The 14,391-nt window shown below is 42.9% G+C and overlaps 1 pseudogene across 1 annotated transcript; it reads left to right on the forward strand.

Moving 5' to 3' along the window:
- Window positions 1-10,712: 10,712 nt before the first annotated feature.
- Window positions 10,713-13,796, forward strand: LOC310782172 (SWI/SNF-related matrix-associated actin-dependent regulator of chromatin subfamily A member 5 pseudogene; annotated as a pseudogene). The gene has a single exon. The product of its transcript is annotated as an SWI/SNF-related matrix-associated actin-dependent regulator of chromatin subfamily A member 5 pseudogene (transcript).
- Window positions 13,797-14,391: the final 595 nt, after the last annotated feature.

Below are 14,391 nucleotides of genomic sequence, written 5' to 3' on the forward strand. Positions count from 1 at the left end.
GAGCCGATGGTTCAAATCGATTTGATGAAGTAGCCAGTCTTAAAAATCTCTTTTGGATTAACAGGATTTTCTGCAGAGAAGAAGGATATGTACTGGCTCAGACAATGTTACAATATGATAAATAAGGTTTGTAACGACGCAATATGTAATAACTCCACATATAGTGTCAGAAGAGAGGAGGATGAAATCCTTCGGATAATGCCGTAAGACTTCATAATTTTATTACATACATAATCACTATGTTTCTTCCAGGATACATTTTCATTAACTAATACACCAAGAAATTTTGAAGAAGAGACCCGTTTAATTTCAATCTTATTAATGAGCAGTTTTTTAGCCTGCTTGGAATAACTTTTGTTTTTATTTATGAAAATTATAAAATTTGACTTCTTGGCAGGGAAAGCTTATTCAACTGGAACCAACTTGAGATGTATGCTAGAATTGTATTGGCCTCTCTGATCAGGGAACCAAAGTCTGATTGTGTGGGAACAATGTTGGTATCATCTGCAAATAGATGGACAGAGCAGATTCGGACTTCAATGCAAAATCATTTATAAAAATTAGAAATAAGGGAGGAACAAGAGAACCTTGGGGCACCCCATAATATAACTCAGTTCTATTAGAAATATGACCATTAATACACACATATTGCTCCCTGTTTTCAAGGTAATGACCAAGCCATTTGATGACAACATCCTGAAATCCATAGCGGTGGAGTTTTGACAGTATAAAACTATGATCCACTGTATCGAAACCCTTGGATAAATCCCCCAAAATACCAATTGCAAACACATTATTATGCAAGGCAGTAGAGATTTTATCAATAAGTTGGTTCAGTCAGTCATCTCCCTCTCTGTTTACAGATCTGCTGTTCAAGCCAAATATCTCCCTCTCTTCCATGGGCGGGGTCTCCAAGCCCCAGCAGCAGGGGTTTCAGGTGTTCAGGGGCTCCAGCTTCACCATCAGCTGCTCCATCCAGCTACAGTACCCAGGAGGCTTCTTCCACCTCACCTCCACCACCTCCAAAACACACAACCACACCCTGCCAGCTATCAATCACTCTGCCCTCAACACAGCAGACAACCACACCCAGCCAGCTGTCAATCACTCTACCCTCAACACAGCAGACAACCACACCCAGCCAGCTGTCAATCAGTCTGCCGTCAACACCGCAGACAACCACACCCTGCCAGCTGTCTATCATTCTGCCCACTTCTTGTTTCCTGTTGCAGACCATGCCCACCAAGGGAGCTACAGATGTGTTTATCACGTCTATGTTTTCTCTCATAACTTCTCCTCTGAGAGCCAGCCCCTCTCTCTCACTGTCTCAGGTAACCTGAATGATAATCTGAACTGAATCCAACAGGATTATGTAACAATTGTTAACAATCCATTTGATCATTTCAACAAGACATGAGAGCTAATGAATCAGCAGGCTTTACTGTAAAACCTGAAAACTGCAGATATGTGACTTGTCCAACAACATCAACATACTCTTCAGTGTATCAGATGACCATATTATCTCAGAACTCAATCAAACAGAAATGTTAAAGTGACCACTTATTTAAAGGAGAATTCCATTTTTTCTTTTACCACCTGGACCTTATTTTCAGCTTGGTTTATGTTGTGTTGGTTATCCAGAACATAATTTTTCTGAAAATGGCTCAGTTTAGAGCCAGAATGCGCTGTGCAACGGCCTGGAACAGAGGCCAATAGGGCATGTGCTATCCGTGCCTTTACATCCTATAAAAAGCCTATTTTCTGCCACGCACCAGCTCATATTCTTATTATATCATAGAGACAATGAGAAAATGATGGCTGTATTTACATTGCTGCAGCCAGCGTGTTCACTCTGTCTCTGTCTGCTGTCTGTCACATTGGTAGAGATGGAAGGTCCCGTTGGTGCCCGTTTGTAATCCATATGACGTTAGTCCGGCTCAAATAAATACAGGTGGCCATCGAATTCAAATGCATCGTCCATCTTCTCGAAATCCAGCAATCCTATACGGTGTTTACTCCACGCGAAACATGGCGGCTTGATCCACTGCAGCTGAACTCTCAGCTGATGTGAGACTCTTGCGGGACATGGTGACACGGTCAGTCCCCGGATGTGGAAACTAGCAGACAACAGGCTGAGAGGTAAATATGCAGCTCATATTTATGCCACTATCATATAATGAGGATATGAGCCGCTGCGCAGCCCTATCATCCTCTGTCCCAGGACGTTGCGCGGCGCATTCTAGCTCTAAACTGAATCATTTTCAGAAATGTATGTTCTGGGCGCTGACTTAAATAATGTGGACAAACCCACCCAGTATTTTTTGGACTCACGTTTTGCAGCAAAGTGTTGTCTGTCACCATCTTGGGGTCCTTGCACAGCTCACGTGAGATGGGGGGTTTCCCAGAGCCGCAGCTCCGCCTGCTATTGGTCCGTGATCTGCAAGTTGCGAGATCACTGGACAGGTGACCGGTCAATCACCCCCTTTGTCTATCATGTATTTTACTTAAAGGGTGAGTTTTATAAGAAATGACCCCCTTACAGATTAGCTAAATAGACCAAAACCGTGTTTCGGTCCAGGCTGTTAAGATGCGTAATCGCTCTTAGAAAATGCTTTGTTTTAACATGGGGGTGATTGGGTGAATGGGAACGACAGGACTTCTGAGTCCTGCCTCAAGTGGCCATTCGAGGAATTGCAGCTTTCAGGGTTACTTCCGCATACTCGTGGGAACACCTCAGAGCTTGCCCACTGGTTCTGGGTGACCAGCACAACATAAACCCAGCTGAAAATATGAATACAGAGGACAAGATGTTATCCCTTGTGTCAAAATCCAAGCTAAAACACATGTAGACGCTCGATCCAGATTAAAAACATGCAAACAAACAAGTGATATAACCACCATCAGATGCAACACCATAGGAGACATCAGGCCAAGCCGCCATAGGTTTTCAGTCATTCCTCAGATGGACTAAAGCAGTATGAAGCATGTCGTTGGGGTTTTCAAGTGGGCATCTTTCTTCACCGATGTTTCGTTAAGTTAGGCCCACGACACCTCAAGAAGCCTTAACGGTGTAATCCAGCGTCCTGGAAACACCCCCCCTCCATGCTACCACCGCACAACTCCATTTTACCCCATCACCTATTAAACTAGCCTTAGCCTTGAACCTATAGCCCTCACCTAGAAGTAGCCTAGCCATCCCAAGTCGGTTCCGTATGACATTCTTAACGACACCACCAGTACCACTACTGTCAATAAGGTCCAGGTTGTAAAAAACCTGAATTCTCCTTTAAGGCAACATGACCTTTATCTTGAATTGGAGCTGTTGTCCTCATGATGTCATGTGATCTGATGTGATGATTCTGGATGTGTTTCAGACTATCCAACACATGTCACCATCAGAATCGTTGTCATGCTGCTGAATGTGGTGTTGCTGGTCACCGGCCTCGGTTTCTACTGCAAGGTACAGATCATCTTTATTCAGTATAGCAGGGGTTCCCAACCTTTATGGTACTGTTTACAGACCGGTTTAGTATTGACAATATTGTTGCAGACCGGCCGACGCAGGGGGAATTTAAGGATAGGACTTGATGGATATTAATGCAGGGTGCAACTGACCATGACTGAATCATTGGAACCCTGTTACAAGACGTGCCATCGAGGGCGGATGAGAGACAGCCACACCTGAAGCATGTTCCTTATGTCCAGAATTTTCCACAATTTAGTTTCCGTTGATGGCAGAAAAGTAATGTTTTCAGTGCTTTTGTTGCTATCTCAGGCTATTCAGCCTTTGATCCAGAATGCCTTGGCAGAGATGTTATGTCAAACATACCGGCGTCATTTGCAAGCGACTCGTTGTAGGCCCTTTTCCTATTGAAGGTGGCTTTCCTTGTTCTTTTTTGCAGTCGCGGCCTCTGCTGTCTCTGTGTTATCATCATCATTACGTCTCCTTTTATCTCCCCTATACCTCTTCCGAAGAAACTCTCAATTGATGTCTGTTTTTTACTCACTAAGCTAACAAGATGCAACAGGTTTTTACTCACTAAGCTAACAAGATGCAACAGGTTTTTACTCACTAAGCTAACAAGATGTAACAGGTTTTTACTCACTAAGCTAACAAGATGCAACAGGTTTTTACTCACTAAGCTAACAAGATGCAACAGGTTTTTACTCACTAAGATGCAACAGGTTTTTACTCACTAAGCTAACAAGATGCAACAGGTTTTTACTCACTAAGCTAACAAGATGTAACAGGTTTTTACTCACTAAGCTAACAAGATGCAACAGGTTTTTACTCACTAAGCTAACAAGATGTAACAGGTTTTTACTCACTAAGATGCAACAGGTTTTTACTCACTAAGCTAACAAGATGCAACAGGTTTTTACTCACTAAGATGCAACAGGTTTTTACTCACTAAGCTAACAAGATGCAACAGGTTTTTACTCACTAAGATGCAACAGGTTTTTACTCACTAAGCTAACAAGATGCAACAGGTTTTTACTCACTAAGATGCAACAGGTTTTTACTCACTAAGCTAACAAGATGCAACAGGTTTTTACTCACTAAGCTAACAAGATGTAACAGGTTTTTACTCACTAAGCTAACAAGATGTAACAGGTTTTTACTCACTAAGCTAACAAGATGCAACAGGTTTTTACTCACTAAGCTAACAAGATGCAACAGGTTTTTACTCACTAAGATGCAACAGGTTTTTACTCACTAAGCTAACAAGATGCAACAGGTTTTTACTCACTAAGCTAACAAGATGCAACAGGTTTTTACTCACTAAGCTAACAAGATGCAACAGGTTTTTACTCACTAAGCTAACAAGATGCAACAGGTTTTTACTCACTAAGATGCAACAGGTTTTTACTCACTAAGCTAACAAGATGCAACAGGTTTTTACTCACTAAGCTAACAAGATGCAACAGGTTTTTACTCACTAAGCTAACAAGATGTAACAGGTTTTTACTCACTAAGCTAACAAGATGCAACAGGTTTTTACTCACTAAGCTAACAAGATGCAACAGGTTTTTACTCACTAAGATGCAACAGGTTTTTACTCACTAAGCTAACAAGATGCAACAGGTTTTTACTCACTAAGCTAACAAGATGTAACAGGTTTTTACTCACTAAGCTAACAAGATGCAACAGGTTTTTACTCACTAAGCTAACAAGATGCAACAGGTTTTTACTCACTAAGATGCAACAGGTTTTTACTCACTAAGCTAACAAGATGCAACAGGTTTTTACTCACTAAGCTAACAAGATGTAACAGGTTTTTACTCACTAAGCTAACAAGATGCAACAGGTTTTTACTCACTAAGCTAACAAGATGCAACAGGTTTTTACTCACTAAGCTAACAAGATGCAACAGGTTTTTACTCACTAAGCTAACAAGATGCAACAGGTTTTTACTCACTAAGCTAACAAGATGCAACAGGTTTTTACTCACTAAGCTAACAAGATGTAACAGGTTTTTACTCACTAAGCTAACAAGATGCAACAGGTTTTTACTCACTAAGATGCAACAGGTTTTTACTCACTAAGCTAACAAGATGCAACAGGTTTTTACTCACTAAGCTAACAAGATGCAACAGGTTTTTACTCACTAAGCTAACAAGATGCAACAGGTTTTTACTCACTAAGCTAACAAGATGCAACAGGTTTTTACTCACTAAGCTAACAAGATGCAACAGGTTTTTACTCACTAAGCTAACAAGATGCAACAGGTTTTTACTCACTAAGCTAACAAGATGCAACAGGTTTTTACTCACTAAGCTAACAAGATGCAACAGGTTTTTACTCACTAAGCTAACAAGATGCAACAGGTTTTTACTCACTAAGCTAACAAGATGCAACAGGTTTTTACTCACTAAGCTAACAAGATGCAACAGGTTTTTACTCACTAAGCTAACAAGATGCAACAGGTTTTTACTCACTAAGCTAACAAGATGCAACAGGTTTTTACTCACTAAGCTAACAAGATGCAACAGGCACACGAGTTTGGTCAGCAGGTTATGACCTTGCCAAGGTTTGTGAGGCTTGAGTCAGTTTCAGATCCGCTCCCAAATCAACATACTGTACAGCTACATATACATACACAGATAGATACATACATACATACATACATACATACACACATACATACATACATACACATATACATACATACATACATACATACACACACACACATATACATACACACTCTCGCTCGCTCTCCCCCTCTGCATGCGCATGTGTGTGTGTGTGTGTGTGTGTGTATGTGCCTGTGTGTGTGTGTGTGTGTGTGGGTGGGTGGGTGGGTGGACGTTTTGTGGGTGCGACGGGGTCCTGATGGTGGCGCTACAGCGACTAAAGTTTCAAACTTTGAAATAACAAATCAGGCATACGTGCTATGGCTTTGCAACTTTCACTGCAATGTGGGCCCAAGTGAGGAGAAACCTTTGTACACTGCAACCTATAGCCAATTATGAAGTCCAAAGACCGCAAAACTGCAAAAACTGTAAAAGTAATTAAACCCTACTCGCCCCACATTTTTTCTTCAAACAACACCAAACTTCAGCATCTGCATCGTTAGACTGTCGTACACAAAACAATTCAGAGAGATTTTCGATTGATCAAAAATTGAGCCCACAGTGCATCAAAATGTTCTACTGTAAACGGTACTGTAAACAGCTACTGCAAAATTCTTGGTAAATAAAACTCGATTCTTAACGGAAAAAAATTACAAGATTTTGCTGTCACAGTAGTTGAAGTGTGCAAAATCTCAGGATTGTATCTCAAAAACTGAATCTTTGACAGTATTTTGAATTCCCCCCCATGTATAGCCTGAAGAGTATCAATGCCTTCGCCCATCCTGAAGAAAGGAGGGACATGCCCTCGCCATCCTGGGGGAAAACACAATCACACACACACACACACACACACACACACGAGTGTGCGTTGTGTGACATCACTGATGATGTCATCAGTGTTGTGACATCACTGATGATGTCATTAGTGCCCAGAGATGGACTGAAGACTTCGACTTGAGCCGCACTTAAGTCACACACACATTGACTTAGACTTGAGATTTGGGACTTGAACAATCTTTATTTTTGTGTGTATTAACATTTAGGAAAGGTCTACTAATAATAATGTCAACTAATCAATGCTGATGCTGTATGCTAATAGATAGAGTGTGGATAATACAGTAGCTACATGCTTTGAATCCCTTAGTTTTAGCTATGCAGTGTTCTGAGCAGACTGGATGGCATGCAGCAGATGATAGAACGCTCATCCATAAGAGACTTGAGACTTGACTTGGACTTGTGACCAAAGACATGAGACTTGACTTGGAGTATAGCTAAAAGACTTGAGACTTGACTTGGACTCTAGCTCAAAGACTTGAGACTTGACTTGGACTCTAGCTCAAAGATGTGAGACTTGACTTGGAGTATAGCTAAAAGACTTGAGACTTGACTTGGACTCTAGCTCAAAGACTTGAGACTTGCCGCGCAGCAGCTATAATCTTATGTTTATTTTTTGATTTTTTTCGGCTTCTGAATCATATCGTTTCCTTGTGGCTCAGTAGCAAATGCTTTGCGGCCGGGTGACGGTCTGCAGCCCGAGGGTTGGGAACCGCTGCGGTAGGGGATTGGGTGAAATGAAGTAATTTGACTGTATATTTTTTAGCTACAAGAGAGGTGTGATCTAGTAACAGAGGTGGCTGCTGTTATGTCTCTCCAGGCTACCAGGGGGCAGAGGCCAAAAAGAGAGGACGACATTGAGCTGGATTATTATGCCGTTGGTTCCGGTGCTGAAGACAGGCCAGATTATTATAACCTGGTTGGCTCCGGTGCTGAAGGAAGAGAGGAGAACATCGAGCTGGATAGCCTCGGTGGTTCTGGTGCTGAAGGCATGCCGGCAAGGGCCAGGGGTCCAGAGGGTAGGATCTCCAAGGAGTTTGTCTAACTTCCTCTCAGCCTGAAGATCTGAGGCGGGGAAGCTTGTTTCTCTGTGTAAATCTCTGTACAATAGTTCATGATGTGCTTCAGATGTTTTGATTTAGATCAAAGTGTGAGCTTACCACCCACTTTACCACACAGGAGAGGAGAGATGGGAGGGGAGGAGAGGAGAGGAGAGGAGAAGAGAGAGGGGGAGAGGAGAGATGGGAGAGGAGGGGAGGAGAAGAGAGAGGAGGGGTGTTTTAAATGGTCACCACTTACTTAACTTCTATTTGTAATTGTTTTGATTTGTTTTATATCATGTATCTTTTATCATCTTTCTACTTGTTTGAATTGTTTTGTTTTTATACCTGGTATATTTTATTAACTGTACTTGTACAATTGTTTATTTGATCGTTTTCTTTTATCTTGTAAGTTTATCATCATCTTCAAGTTGAAAAATACAGTATATTAATTGAGTTGCACTTCTACCGTGTAAACACCTTGTGTAACGTCAATTTTCAAAAAGAAAGAAAGAAAGAAAGGAAAATAAGATTTTAGCTTGAATTAAAAGTTTGCATAATCCCATGATCTTGATGAGCTCAGGAACCCAGTTAAGAGCTCAGACCTCAAACTTGTCTACTTCACTGCTGAAAAATGTGCTTTAAAAAAAAAGAGATCAGTGTTTTATAGCTTATTTCATACAACAGCTTTTTATTGTTATTATTATTATTATTATTATTATTATTATTATTATTATTATTATTATTATTATTATTATTATTATTATTATTATTAATTGATGAATAGCTTTGTTTATACTGTACAACTGTTGTATATAAGTGAGGTTGTGGTGTTGTACTGTAATATCGTCACGACCGAATCACAGCCGTGCTGATATACAGGACAACAGCACTCCCTCTCATGTTATATTGATTCATTATATTTTCCCTGATTTGATTTTTGTTCTTTGTAACAAACAAAAAAACTGAATAAAGAGGAAAAGTGTTTGAGGAAAAGGAAGTGTCCATCCTGAGTGTGTCCCAGCCTATCTGCAGTGGAGGAAGTCAGTCTGTGTGTCCTGCTGAGTGTGTCCCAGCCTATCTGCAGTGGAGGAAGACAGTCTGTCCTGCTGAGTGTGTCCCAGCCTATCTGCAGTGGAGGAAGTCAGTCTGTGTGTCCTGCTGAGTGTGTCCCAGCCTATCTGCAGTGGAGGAAGTCAGTCTGTGTGTCCTGCTGAGTGTGTCCCAGCCTATCTGCAGTGGAGGAGGTAGTCAGTCTGTGTCCTGCTGAGTGTGTCCCAGCCTATCTGCAGAGGAAGAAGTCAGTCTGTGTGTCCTGCTGAGTGTGTCCCAGCCTATCTGCAGTGGAGGAAGTCAGTCTGTCCTGCTCAGTGTGTCCCAGCCTATCTGCAGTGGAGCAGGAAGTCAGTCTGTGTGTCTTTACAGATGCCTTCGGATTCTCATTGGTTTCAATGCAGCACAGCAGCCATGTGTTTACAGTTTGGTGAACCACACTCTGAAAGTTAAAGATATGAATAGATAGAGTGAACTTTTATATAACTCACCTGTTTATAAAAATCACATGTCAGGGCATGACAGAAAAAACAATACGTACAACATGGAGAACAATTGAGTTAAAATACCCTTTACAAATAAGCACATGTCCGAGGACATGAATCTCGACATTTCGACAGGCGCAGCAAACGGCGAGGACCTCAGTGATCCTGTTTGAAACTAGCTGAGGAAATAAGAGAATCTATAAGTCTAACTTGCAGGTCTCTCCTGTGCTGGCACCTAGGCATGATTTGCATGAAGGTCCCCTCAGTAATCCTGACCTAGAGCTGTTTGTTGACGGCTCTAGCTGCCTCCCGTAACAACGACACAGCTATTAATGAAGTGGATTTATTGGTATCGCATCATGATGTTCTGTATGCTTCCTCGTCATGAAACAGACATTGTGACATCATCAGTCACTAATTATTATCTATCTGATAGACTATTGATGCGTTCTTGTGCTCCTCGGATATATCACATTTACCAGTTATGAGCACATGAATGGCCCTCAAATGTTGTATTTACGAGTGGGAATTTGAGGAATTTCGATGATACCCGAATTTCCGAGTTGTGACGTTGCGTGAGGTTTTGGGACTACAACAATGGCGGGAACAGTGACAAGAGTCCTTGTCACCAATTGACTGTAAAAAGTTATATATATATCATTATTGTGTTCATAATAGCTATCAATTATTTTTAGTAGTTACACATTATGGCCAATGTAGCTACCATAATGACCCCACTACTTGCTTTTCGTAAGAAAACAGCAGCCATGAGAAAACAACCTTACTTCTGGCATCCATGTTCTTTGCTCTTTCCGACCAAGAGCACTTGATGCTGTCATGTCGTCATTACCACTGCACAACTGGTAAGTACGAGCTTCCGAGGAGCACATGAATGCAGCATTAGTCCAAACGAAAGAAAGTGACCATGCAGGTCACTGATGCCATACAGTTCTCAGGCTAAGCCTGATGGCCAGGTAAATACCATAGTGATGTCATATATCACCATTGACATGACAATGATTTTATCACTGATGATGTCATACCCTCTGATGATGCCATAGTCATGTGACACCATAGATGATGTCATAGACTGAACTGTGATGTCATCAGTGATGTCATGATTCAATCCTTCCTTGCTGAGGCTATAAATATAACTATACATAATGGACTATACTTGAATTGAAGAGGAAATTCACTAACAATGTCTGAAAATACAAATAGCATGGGACAGTGGCAAGAACAGGCTGAAGTTGAAGAAACCGTGGGACTGGAGGAGAAATCTGACTCTTCAGATGCTGGAAAAGAGTCGTACTCAGAAGCTGGGCAGGATACAGATGCATCCTCATCCCAGACAAAGGACTCTACACCAGGTTATGAAGCGAAAGTGCAAATGGACCGGACCAACAGATTTGAGTACCTGTTGAAGCAAACAGAAGTGTTTGCTCATTTCATCCAACCAGCAGCACAGAAGACACCCACCTCTCCACTGAAAATGAAGCAAACACATCCCCGCATCAAGAAGGATGAGAAGCTGAAACTGATCACTGCTGGAGACAACCGGCATCGCCGCACAGAACAAGAGGAGGATGAAGAGCTTCTGAGCGAGAGCAACAGGTCTACTAATGTCTGCACTCGCTTTGATGACTCACCCTCCTATGTTAAATCAGGTGAAATGCGGGATTATCAGGTCCGTGGACTGAACTGGCTCATCTCTCTGTATGAGAACGGAATCAACGGCATCCTGGCTGATGAAATGGGTTTGGGGAAGACCCTGCAGACCATCTCCCTGCTGGGCTACATGAAGCATTACAGAAACATCCCCGGTCCCCACATGGTGCTCGTGCCAAAGTCCACCCTATACAACTGGATGGACGAGTTTAAGCGTTGGGTGCCTTCGCTGCGCGCTGTCTGCCTTATTGGAGACAGAGATCAGAGGACTGCCTTGATCAGAGATGTGCTGCTGCCAGGAGAGTGGGATGTGTGTGTCACATCCTATGAGATGCTCATCATTGAAAAGGCAGTGTTCAAGAAGTTCAACTGGAGGTACCTGGTCATTGACGAGGCCCACAGGATCAAGAATGAGAAGTCGAAGCTATCAGAAATTGTGCGAGAGTTTAATACCACCAATCGTCTGCTGCTGACTGGAACTCCCCTACAAAACAACCTCCATGAGCTGTGGGCTCTGCTCAACTTCCTGCTGCCAGACGTCTTCAACTCATCAGAGGACTTTGATTCCTGGTTTGACACAAATAACTGCTTGGGTGATCAGAAGTTGGTTGGACGTCTTCACACTGTGCTGCGCCCTTTCTTGCTACGTCGCATAAAAGCTGATGTAGAGAAATCTCTGCTCCCAAAGAAAGAGATCAAGATGTATGTGCAACTGAGCAAGATGCAGCGAGAGTGGTACACAAAGATTCTGATGAAGGACATTGACATCCTGAACTCAGCAGGCAAGATGGACAAGATGCGTCTGCTGAACGTGCTGATGCAACTGCGGAAGTGCTGCAACCATCCGTACCTGTTTGATGGAGCCGAGCCCGGTCCCCCCTACACCACTGACCTCCACCTTGCGGTTAACAGTGGCAAGATGATGGTGCTGGACAAGCTCCTACCCAAGATGAAGGAACAAGGTTCTCGTGTGCTCATCTTCAGTCAGATGACCAGGATGCTGGACATCTTAGAGGACTACTGCATGTGGAGGAACTATGCTTATTGTCGCCTGGATGGTAATACGCCGCACGAGGAGAGACAGATCTCTATCAATGCATACAATGAGCCCAACAGCAGCAAGTTCATCTTCATGCTGAGCACCAGAGCCGGAGGGCTGGGTATCAACCTTGCCACGGCCGATGTAGTCATCATCTACGACTCGGACTGGAACCCTCAAGTTGACCTTCAGGCCATGGACCGAGCTCACAGGATTGGTCAGCTGAAGCAGGTACATGTGTTTCGTTTCATCACTGAAAATACAGTGGAGGAGAGGATTGTGGAGAGGGCTGAGATGAAACTGCACCTGGACTCCATTGTCATCCAGCAAGGAAGACTAGTGGACCCAAGTGCAAGCAAGCTGGGCAAGGATGACATGCTGTCCATCATCCGCCACGGTGCCACTCATGTGTTTGCCTCCAAAGATAGTCAGATGACAGATGATGGCATTGATGTAATCCTGGAGAAGGGAGAGAGGAAGACTATGGAAATGAAGGAGAAGATGTCCAACCTGAATGAGAGCTCTCTGAGAAACTTCACCATGGAGACAGAGAACAGCAGTGTGTACACATTTGAAGGAGAAGACTACAGAGAGAAGAAAAAGGTCATCAGTAACTGGATTGAGCCACCCAAGAGAGAGAGGAAGGCCAATTACGCTGTGGATGCCTACTTCCGAGAAGCACTGCGAGCCAGTGAGCCTAAAGCACTGAAGGCTCCTCGTCCTCCCAAGCAGCCCAATGTCCAGGACTTCCAGTTCTTCCCTCCACGTCTGTTTGAGCTTCTGGAGAAGGAAATTCTGTTCTATAGGAAAACCATTGGCTATAAGGTTCCTCGTAATCCAGAAATGCCCAACTCGGCCCAGCAACAGAAAGAGGAACAGGCTAAAATTCATGAAGCTGAGGCTCTATCAGAGGAGGAGCTGAAGGAGAAAGAGAATCTTGAGTCACAGGGTTTCACTATTTGGAACAAACGTGACTTCAACCAGTTCATCAAAGCGAACGAGAAGTGGGGAAGAGATGATATTGAAGACATTGCCAGAGAGGTTGGGGGCAAAACTCCTGAAGAAGTCATGGAATATTCTGCTGTATTTTGGGAGCGCTGCAGTGAGCTGCAGGACATTGAGAAGATTATGGCCCAGATTGAAAGAGGAGAGGCTAGGATCCAGAGAAGGATTAGCATTAGGAAAGCACTGGACTCTAAGATTGGTCGCTACAAGGCTCCATTCCACCAGCTACGTATCTCCTACGGCACCAACAAAAGCAAGAACTACACCGAGGAGGACGACCGCTTCCTTATATGTATGCTTCACAAGCTGGGCTTTGACAAGGAGAGCGTGTACAACGAGCTGCGTCAGTGCATCCAGAACTCGCCGCAATTCCGCTTTGACTGGTTTCTCAAATCCAGGAATGCCATGGAGCTCCAGAGGCGATGTAACACCCTGATCATGCTGATAGAGAGAGAGAAAATGGACCTGGAGGAGGCAGAGAAGGCTGAGAAAAATAAAAGAAGCCCAACGTCTGGATCATCCCATCAGAAATGCAAGTCTGAGGGAACCCCAGACGGATGCAGCGGTGGACGCAGGAAAAAGTTCAAGTTGTAAAGTTGTCCTATTTTCAGCAGATAGTGGCTGAAGAGGGGAGCCAGCCCTCGTCCTAGTGTCTGTGTTTGTTTTGTGGGTTGTGATGATGTACTGTGTAAAAACCTCCCAGTGGACTGAACCTCACTTTGCTACCTTAGGTAGCGTCTGGTATTAGGTTATAGGACGTGTTAATTTTTTAAGGTCTGCCTCATAGTGATTTACTCAAATACTGCAGCTGTGCTGGTTTAGCCTTTTGTTTGCTACCTGTAGCCCCCCCACTTTTTTTACTAGTACTTGAGTTGATTAAGATGAATATATTTACAGTATACCTGTGTACCACATTCCATTGCTTATAACGATGATGCACACTTTTTTTTTTTTTCTAAGAAAACTTTTGTTCTGTGAAGTAGAAAATGTATTTTTGAACGTCATAAATACACTTTTCCTTTTGTAATAATAAAATAATTATTTTAAAAAACAAGCGCCAATTCTTAATAGGATAATTTTCTCCTCGAAATGCAGGTGAAAATGGTTGCCTAGTGCCTGTAACCTGGCAGAATTTCTAGCCCATAAACTAACTAATAACTTGGCCAATAAGTATGTAACATACAAAATA

The sequence above is a fragment of the Poromitra crassiceps genome, assembly GCF_964638095.1.
Source record: "Poromitra crassiceps genome assembly, chromosome: 9".
NCBI lineage: Eukaryota > Metazoa > Chordata > Actinopteri > Beryciformes > Melamphaidae > Poromitra > Poromitra crassiceps.